The sequence below is a fragment of the Haemorhous mexicanus genome, chromosome 4 (assembly GCF_027477595.1).
Source record: "Haemorhous mexicanus isolate bHaeMex1 chromosome 4, bHaeMex1.pri, whole genome shotgun sequence".
Lineage (NCBI taxonomy): Eukaryota > Metazoa > Chordata > Aves > Passeriformes > Fringillidae > Haemorhous > Haemorhous mexicanus.
This window is the reverse complement of record NC_082344.1, coordinates 77,236,980-77,246,958: the sequence shown is the minus strand read 5'-3', so window position 1 is coordinate 77,246,958 and position 9,979 is coordinate 77,236,980.

Here is a 9,979-nt window from a genome sequence, read left to right as displayed (position 1 = left end):
GCTCTGCAGTGCTGTGTGAAGGTTCTGTGCTCGTGCACAGCACACACAGAGCTCCTCACCGAGCACAGAGGGCTCTGGACAGCTCTGGGCAGTCACAGCCTCAGCCTGGCCCCTCCAGGGAGGGGTAACTCAGCACCAGCCAGCCCTGTGAGTCAGCTCCTCGCTGCCAGAGGGCTCCAGGGCCTGCCTTGGCCCTGGGATTCCGTGGAAATGGGAATGTATTCCCTGTTTTCCATGAACTTACCCATGACAAAGGGGAAGTGAAACCTGGCAGCTACCAAACATTCCAGGCTGGGCTCAGGCAGGAGCCTGGCGCTTGGAAAGGAGCCCAGGGTTTTATGGATCACACAGAGAAGCAGCAAACATCACCCATCACCTCATTCCCGAGTGCAGGGAGAGCTGCAATCACCAGCAGAAATGATCTCTGCCCTCTGATGTCACTGCTTCAAAGCCTTGCACCACGGGAAGGTCACAGCAGGGCCAGAAAATGTGACCTCATTTCATCTCCTGCACATCAGGCACGTGTCTTCCCTGGAAATCCTGGAGCTTCCAGTGCTTCCTGGGCTTTACAGCTTCTACTGCCACTGTTTGAAGATCAACTCTAAAAGCACGGGAAAAAAAAGAAGAAAATGCCATGTGGAGGTTAAAATAGAAAATATTTAAATGTTCTGTGCCACAAGGGGTTGTTTCAGAGCTAAGAGTAAATAGTCATGAGCATATTCAGACCCTGAGGATGCAGGGATTATGCCTTGACAAAGCAGGAAATTCAGGAAATGGGTATTTCCTGAGAAATCAACTTTATTGCTTCCACTGGGAAAAGAGGAAGGGACAATTTGCACCAGTCAGTCCCCGAGGAAACAAAGCTGTGCACAGCCCCAAATGTCTGTGAGTGAAGTGGGAGGCAGGGCAGGATCATCCCAGGTGGTCAGGGCTGAATGGATGTTGGACATCATCCAGCCCAGTTCCAGCCAACCCATCCCCTCTGCCTGGGGCGTTTTCACCCCACAGTCCCTCTAAAACACTTCTCCACTCCACTGAATTCAATCTCACCCTTCCTCTGCACCAGGGCATCAGAAAACCTTCCTGGGTTCAGCCCAGAGCAGCTGGGGCTGCCCCTGGATCCCTGGCAGTGCCCAAGGCCAGGCTGGGCACTGGGGCTGGAGCACCTGGGACAGTGGGAGGTGTCCCTGCCATGGCAGGGGTGGGATGGGTGGCATTTAAGGTCCCTCCAACCCAAACCACTCCAGAATTCCCAAAGCTGTCTCATGGGAGGTGTCTGGAGCCTCAGCCTGAGGGGCTGGATAACCCAGGGCTCTGGAGCACTCACCTGATTTCCTCTTCAGAGGTGGCCAGGTGGAGTGAGGATGGCCAACCAGGTCCTTTCCTGGAGTGAGGATGTCCAACCAGGTCCTTTCCTGGAGTGAGGATGGCCAGCCAGGTCCTTTCCTGGAGTGAGGATGGCCAGCCAGGTCCTTTCCCTTCATGGAGTAAGGATGGCCAGCCAGGTCCTTTCCTGGAGTGAGGATGGCCAGCCAGGTCCTTTCCTGGAGTGAGGATGGCCAGCCAGGTCCTTTCCCTTTCCTGGAGTGAGGATGGCCAGCCAGGCCCTTTCCTGGAGTGAGGATGTCCAGCCAGGTCCTTTCCCTTTCCTGGAGTGAGGATGGCCAGCCAGGTCCTTTCCTGGAGTGAGGATGTCCAGCCAGGTCCTTTCCTGGAGTGAGGATGGCCAGCCAGGTCCTTTTCTGGAGTGAGGATGGCCAGCCAGGCCCTTTCCTGGAGTGAGGATGGCCAGCCAGGTCCTTTCCTGGAGTGAGGATGGCCAGCCAGGTCCTTTCCCTTCATGGAGTGAGGATGGCCAGCCAGGCCCTTTCCTGGAGTGAGGATGGCCAGCCAGGTCCCTTCATGGAGTGAGGATGGCCAGCCAGGTCCTTTTCTGGAGTGAGGATGTCTAGCCAGGTCCTTTCCCTTCATGGAGAGAGGATGGCCAGCCAGGTCCTTTTCTGGAGTGAGGATGGCCAGCCAGGCCCTTTCCTGGAGTGAGGATGGCCAGCCAGGTCCTTTCCTGGAGTGAGGATGTCCAGCCAGGTCCTTTTCTGGAGTGAGGATGGCCAGCCAGGTCCTTTCCTGGAGTGAGGATGTCCAGCCAGGTCCTTTCTCCCCAGAGGCCAAGGCAGGATCCAGGTGTGAGACAATCCCGATTTCAGCAGCAGAGCCCTGGGGTGGGTCCTGCCCTGCTGGGGAGGGGGACCCCAGGACCCTGGGCAGTCAGCCATTGCACTGAAATCCCTGCAGGAGAAGCTTCACGCCCTGCAGGAGGAGCTGCACTCCCTGCAGGAGAAGCTGCAGTTCCTGCAGGAGAAGCTGCAGTTCCTGCAGGAGAAGCTGCAGTCCCTGCAGGAGAAGCTGCAGTTCCTGCAGGAGAAGCTGCACTCCCTGCAGGAGGAGCTGCACTCCCTGCAGGAGAAGCTGCACTTCCTGCAGGAGGAGCTGCACTCCCTGCAGGAGGAGCTGCACTCCCTGCAGGAGAAGCTGCAGTTCCTGCAGGAGAAGCTGCACTCCCTGCAGGAGGAGCTGCACTCCCTGCAGGAGAAGCTGCACTCCCTGCAGGAGGAGCTGCACTCCCTGCAGGAGAAGCTGCAGTCCCTGCAGGAGAAGCTGCAGTTCCTGCAGGAGAAGCTGCACTCCCTGGAGGAGAAGCTGCAGTTCCTGCAGGAGAAGCTGCACTCCCTGCAGGAGAAGCTGCAGTTCCTGCAGGAGAAGCTGCACTCCCTGCAGGAGGAGCTGCACTCCCTGCAGGAGGAGCTGCACTCCCTGCAGGAGAAGCTGCAGTCCCTGCAGGAGAAGCTGCAGTTCCTGCAGGAGAAGCTGCACTCCCTGGAGGAGAAGCTGCAGTTCCTGCAGGAGAAGCTGCACTCCCTGCAGGAGAAGCTGCAGTTCCTGCAGGAGAAGCTGCAGTCCCTGCAGGAGGAGCTGCCATTCCAAGGGCCATTCCCAGAGCTGCAGTGGGAGCTGGCTGGATGTGCCCCAGGACCCTGACACCCCCACAGCTCCCAGGCTGTCCTGGCACTCAGGGATGCAGAGGAGCAGAGGGAGAGGCAGGGCCTGGCCAGGATTGCCTGGATCAGGAGCTGGGATGGAGCCAGGGCTTCCAGAGGATTTCCCAGTTAAAATCAAGGCTCTCTTTGGCACAGAGGTACTGCCTGACCCAGATTCTGGGATTCACAACAGCCAGGGCTGAGGGTGACCACTGCTCCCAGAGCTGAAAGCAGAAAGCATTTCAAACATGGGAACTAAAATTCTGTTCTCTGTATGCAGACCCAGCAATCTGGGGAGTCACCTTTGTGTTACCTGAGCACTTTGGGTCCACAGCTCTGACTGAATCCTCCTTTCTGGGTATTTTCCCCATCTGTAAGGGAAGGAGATGGTTGTTTTTCACAGACAATCGTTGATTTGGTGATTTTTCCCTGGGCAGAGGTGGTTTAAAGGGCCAGCACTCAAAGAGGTGATCAACTTTCAGAAGTGTCTCCCCTCAGGAACACACTTTTTATTTTTATTTATCTATTGCCCCAGAATTCCTTGAAGCAGACTCAGCTCCTTCTCCTGTTTATTTTTAGTTGTGAACTGGAGCAGGGAAGGAGAAGTCAGCAGGAGCTGAGCTGTGTCTGTCATCCCTGGCTGTCACCTCACCCCAGCCCGTGCCTGGCCCTGCCTGCCTCCAGCAGCATCCCCAGAGACCAGGTCCTGCTTCCCTCAGGACAGCAGTGCTCAGGGGAGCTCAGAGAAGGAGCTCTACAGCAAAACCAGGCTCCAGCACTGCCCTTAAACCAGCACCAGCCTCTCCTGCCAGGGCTTTCTACCAGCCAGTGCCTCTGGGGGTCACAGACACTCGGTGCTCCCTGCTAATTCTCTTTATTTGAGTTTGGCAAAGGGCAGCGAGGGCCAGGCCCTGCTCTGCCCAGCTGGGGTGACCCAGGAGCCCCCTGAAATCCTTGTAACCCCAGAGTGCCCCTGGAGCCACCCAGCAGAGCTCTGGGCACAAAGCAGGGGGACAGGAGCATTTCCTTCTCCCTCCTGGAGATGGGATCAGGGCTTGGAGCTCCAGGTCTGCCCAGGGAGGAGAGTCCTGAGGGCAAACCTGGTGCTGTGCCATGGTCTGCAGCCCCAGGAGGGGCTGAGGGAGCTGCAGAATCCCTGAGGGAGCTGGGCAGGGGCTGGAGAATCCCTGAGGGAGCTGGGCAGGGGCTGGAGAATCCCTGAGGGAGCTGGGCAGGGGCTGGAGAATCCCTGAGGAGCTGGGCAGGGGCTGGAGAATCCCTGAGGGAGCTGGGCAGGGGCTGGAGAATCCCTGAGGGAGCTGGGCAGGGGCTGGAGAATCCCTGAGAGAGCTGGGCAGGGGCTGGAGAATCCCTGAGGGAGCTGGGCAGGGGCTGGAGAATCCCTGAGGGAGCTGGGCAGGGGCTGGAGAATCCCTGAGGGAGCTGGGCAGGGGCTGGAGAATCCCTGAGGGAGCTGGGAAGGGGCTGGGGAATCCCTGAGGGAGCTGGGAAGGGGCTGGAGAATCCCTGAGGGAGCTGGGCAGGGGCTGGAGAATCCCTGAGGGAGCTGGGCAGGGGCTGGAGAATCCCTGAGGGAGCTGGGCAGGGGCTGGAGAATCCCTGAGGGAGCTGGGCAGGGGCTGGAGAATCCCTGAGGGAGCTGGGCAGGGGCTGGAGAATCCCTGAGGGAGCTGGGCAGGGGCTCAGCCTGGAGCAGAGGAGGCTCAGGGGGACCTTGTGGCTCTGCACAGCTCCTGCCAGGAGGGGACAGCCGGGGGGGTCGGGCTCTGCTCCAGGGAACAGGGACAGGAGCAGAGGGAACGGCCCCAGGGTGGGTCTGGGTGGGCACAGCAGGAATTTCCCCATGGAAAGGGGGCTCAGGCACTGGAATTGCCCAGTCCCCATCCCTGGGGGGATTTCAGAGCCCTGTGGATGTGACACTTGGGGACACCCGCGGGGACACTTGGGGCCGTGGTGGCCCTGGCAGTGCTGGGGATGGACTCCACAGCCTCAGGGGGCTTTTCCAACAGAAACATTCCCATCATTCCAGCCCCAAAGCCCGAGGGTGCTCAGTGTGTGGTGCAGCAGGAGGAGCTGGAGCAGCCCAGGGACATGTCCCTGTCCCAGCCCCTCAGGGGTGGGGGCAGGTCCTGGACCAGGGTCCATCACTCGAGTCCAGCTGAGGACAGATCCAGCCACCTTCCCCACCCCAGGGGACTGGGGGGTGAAAAATGCCCTCTGGCATCTGCACTTCTGGCCCTGCTTTTCCCCTCTCCCTCAGGCTTGGGCAGCCCAGCAGAGTGGGAGGGGAAATTCTGCTCCTCTTGTGGCAGAACAGATTTAATTTGTGTTCATTTACACCCCACACTCCAGCTCAGAGCTCTCCTAATTACAATGCAAAGCAGCTCATTTGAGGAGTTCCACAGCGTCCCTGCCCTCCCAGCCTTTGGCACCAATATCCCGGAGTTTGGTTAATGTAATTAATGCTGAAAAGCAGGACTGCTCTCATTTCCCTCCTGGCTTCTGGAGCTGAGTCAGGGTCACAGCCCTGCAGGCACAGCAGTCAGTCAGGGCTGGCTGGATGGACCTGCCTTGCCTGGCAGCCTTCAGGAGCAGGGATGGATGGCAGAGCTGCCCTCGGAGCCCGACGGGTTTATTGCACAGGGAGCAGAGTTAATCAACCTCCCTGCTGCCCTGATTAATGATTCTGGAGAGGTCTCTCCACATTCCTGGAAGCTTTCCTGAAAAGGAGCAATGAGCTGGTCAGGGAAGCAAATCACTCTCACTAATGAGAGCTGTTGGATAAATCCATGTCAGAGGGCTGGGCCAGGTGTGTGTTCCCTCCTGCTGATCAGAGGGAGGCCATGGGCACCACAGGAAACGGTGCCTGGAGAAGCACCCAGGGCTGCAGGGAGCCTGGCATCAACTGCATGGCACTAATTAACTTCATGGCATTAATTAACTGCATGGCATTAATTAACTGCATGGGATCAGCTGCAGCCTCTGCAACACCCCAGGCCACTTCACTGGCTGCACAAACACAGAACCCCAGAACTGTTTGATTGGAAAAGTCCTTCCAGGTCCAGCAAGTCCAGCTCTCCTTCCAGCACTGCCAGGGCCACCACTGCCCCATGTGCCCAAGTGCCACAGCCACAGGGCTCTGAAATCCCTGCAGAGAGGGACATTCCACTCCTGCCCTGGGCACTTCCAGCACTTTACCCCCTTTTCCATGAGGAATGTCCCTAATGCCCACCCAAACCCCCCCTGAGGCCGTTCCCTCTGCTCCTGTCCCTGTTCCCTGGAGCAGAGCCCGACCCCCCCGGCTGTCCCCTCCTGGCAGGAGCTGTGCAGAGCCACAAGGTCCCCCTGAGCCTCCTCTGCTCCAGGCTGAGCCCCTGCCCAGCTCCCTCAGGGATTCTCCAGCCCCTGCCCAGCTCCTCAGGGATTCTCCAGCCCCTGCCCAGCTCCCTCAGGGATTCTCCAGCCCCTGCCCAGCTCCCTCAGGGATTCTCCAGCCCCTGCCCAGCTCCCTCAGGGATTCTCCAGCCCCTTCCCAGCTCCCTCAGGGATTCTCCAGCCCCTTCCCAGTTCTGCTCCTGCCCTGGCCACGCTCCAGCCCCTCCAGGGCTCTCCAGAGCTGCCCCAGTGCTGGAGGTGCCCCAGCAGTGCCAGCACAGGGGACAAGGGCATTGCCCTGGCACTGCTGCCACCCCAGAGCTGGCACAGCCCAGGGGCCTCTTGCCCACCTGGGCACACCTGGGCTGGTGTCCAGCCACTGGCACAGCTGCCCAGGGCCCTTCCCGGCCCCGAGAGCTGCAGGGATGCTGTGCCCAGCCTGCAGGAGCAGGCACACCCCGCTCCAGTCTCTGCCGAGCTCCCTGCCCGTTCCCAGAGCAGCCTCAGTTCCCAGCAATGCCCGTGGGCACCGGGAAAGCGGGTGTGGAACGGGCTGGCTGCCCGGGCAGGGAGGGGACAGAGCCACCCGGGGGCTTTTTCCTGTCGCGGGGTGAGGAAAGGGCTCCTCCCTGCCGGGCCAGCTCAGCCTTTGTGCCCTGTCCCTCGCCAGGGGCTGGTTCCGATGGCTCCTGAAGGAACGCTCTGATCTGACTGTGGGGCTGGCGTTGGCACCTCAGCTGGGCAGTGGCCCTGCACACCTCATTGTCCCCAACACACCTCATTGTCCCCAACACACCTGGGCCATCCCAACACACCTCATTGTCCCCAACACACCTGGGCCATCCCAACACACCTCATTGTCCCCAACACACCTCATTGTCCCCAACACACCTCTGCCATCCCAACATACCTCTGCCATCCCAACACACCTCATTGTCCCCAACACACCTGGGCCATTCCAACACACCTGATTGTCCCTAAAACACCTCATTGTCCCCAACACACCTCTGCCATTCCAACACACCTGGGCCATCTGACACACCTCATTGTCCCCAACACACCTCTGCCATCCCAACACACCTCACTGTCCCCAACACACCTGGGCCATCTCAACACACCTCATTGTCCCCAACACACCTGGGCCATTCCAACACACCTGGGCCATCTGACACACCTCATTGTCCCCAACACACCTCTGTCATCCCAACACACCTCATTGTCCCCAAAATGCTCTATGCCATCTCAGCACACCTCATTGTCCCCACACACTTCATTGTCCCCAAAGCACCTGTGCCATCCCCACACACCTGATTGTTCCTAAAACACCTCACTGTCCCACACACCTCTGCCACCCCAACACACCTCATTGTCCCCAAAACACCTGGGCCATTCCAACACACCTGGGCCATCTGACACACCTCGTTGTCCCCAACACACCTCTGTCATCCCCTTCACCTCACTGTCCCCAGCACACCTGTGCCATCCTGACACATCTATACCATCCCAGCACACCTCACTATCCCCAAAATGCCTGTGCCATCCCAGCACACCTCATTGTCCCCAGCACAGCTGGGTCACCCCAGGACTTCCCACCTTCTCTCCTGGCAGCCCCCAGGGCCCCCAAGCCCCTGCCTGCCCCAAAATGCCTGCCCCTAAATGCCCTGCCCCAAAAGCCCTTCCCCTAAAAGCCCTTCCCCTAAAAGCCCTTCCCCTAAAAGCCCTGCCCCAAAAGCCCTTCCCCTAAAAGCCCTGCCCCAAAACCCTTTCCCCCAAAACCCCTTCTCCCAAAAGCCCTTCCCTAAAACCCCTTCCCCCAAAATTCCTGCCCCAAAACCCCTTCCCCCAAAAGCCCTTCCCCCAAGAGCCCTGCCCACCCCTCGTGGTTTGCACCCCCGTGGGCTTTGGGGTGCCTGCAGCTAATTAGGAGCCTAACGATGCCCAGGGCTTGTTGGGGAGCTTCAGCTGAAAACTAAAAAATTAAAAGCTGAAAACTAAAAAATTAAAGTTCAGTGTTTTGCTTGGGGCTTTTTCTAAATAAAGCAGTCCAGTGATTTGGTTCAAAACATGGTTTATTTAAAAATATGCCCAATTTGTTTAGAGGTGATTAAAACCAGCGTGAGATAAATGAAGAAAAACCTATTTGGGGCTCCATGAATCACTTCATTCAATCTGAAAGACATGGAAATGTCTGCAGCTTCCCAGCCCTTCTGCCAAGGCACACGAGCTCTTAGGATGAAAGGTGAGTTCAGAAAGAAGTGGAGAAAATGGTCCCCTGCAATTTCTGCCTTTGCTGGAGCCAAATCCTGTTCCTGGGAGCCCTGGCCTGGCCCCGTGCTCACCCTGGGGCTGGTTAGTGCTCCTGGCCTGCCTGCTGTGTGCAAACCACAGGAAAACCCCTGGGACTGGGGTGTGGGGGGCAGGAGGGAACAGGAACCCCTGCTCTGCCTCTGCTGCTGCCAGAGCTGCCAGAATCAGCTGTGCCCTCGGTCAGGGGGGACTGGGTTCTTTGGGGGGCAGCACAGATTAGTCCCCACTGCTGCCTGGTTTTAGGAGCCTTGCCAAGCTGCTCTGCCATTGCCATGCTCAGTGCCACTCCAGAACTGCAGGCAGCTGCCACATTTCAGGGGTTTCACCCCAAAATCAGCAGCTTGGGGTGAAAAGAGGGATGCTGGAGAAGGGATCTGTGACTTGGAGGGGCAGGGTGAGCTGTGGTGGCCAGCAGAGCACCTGGAGCATGTGGGGATGTGCAGCAACCCAAAACCAGGAGGGAGATAACCATCCAGCCTGACCTGCACCCGGCCCTGGCTCTGAAATTCCAGCCTCTGGCCAGCAATTGAAAACAAAGAGCCCCTTGGGCAGGTGTTTGACAGAGCCTCAGGGCTGCTGGATCTGCTGAGGCTGCCCTGACACAGACAGGCCTGAGGAAAATCCTCCCTGGAGAAGGATCCCCCTACAAATCCTCCCTGGAGAAGGATCCCCCTGCAAATCCTCCCTGGAGAAGGATCCCCCTGCCCTTGGAGCATCCCTTGCCGTGCCCGGGGCTGGGGGCAGCAGGAGGGGCTGTGAGCCCCTGGCAGCTCCCCGGGGTGGCTCCTGTGCCTCTGAGCATCCTCTGCAGGCACCAGGAGCAGCGCAGGCAGAGCTGGGCCCGGGCTGGTTTCCATGGCAATGCTGAGCTCTGCCTTCTTCTGGAAGTTTTCCTGGCAGGGGAGATGGATGGAGCAGGAGAGAGAGGGCAGGGAGATGAGATCCTCACTCCAGAGGAGTGGATGGGATCTTGGGAATAAGGAATTGCTGGCTGGGAGGGTGGGCAGGGGCTGGGCTGGAATTCCCAGAGCAGCTGGGGCTGCCCCTGGATCCCTGGAGTGCCCAAGGCCAGGCTGGACACTGGAGTTGGATCCACCTGGGACAGTGGGAGGTGTCCCTGCCCCTCTGGAAGGGGTTCAAGGTCCCTTCCCACCCAAACCATCCTGGGATTCTCTGATCCAGTATCCCTGAGCTCCCTGTGGCCATCCCAGCAGGAATCACTGCTGTCACCTTGTGCCACC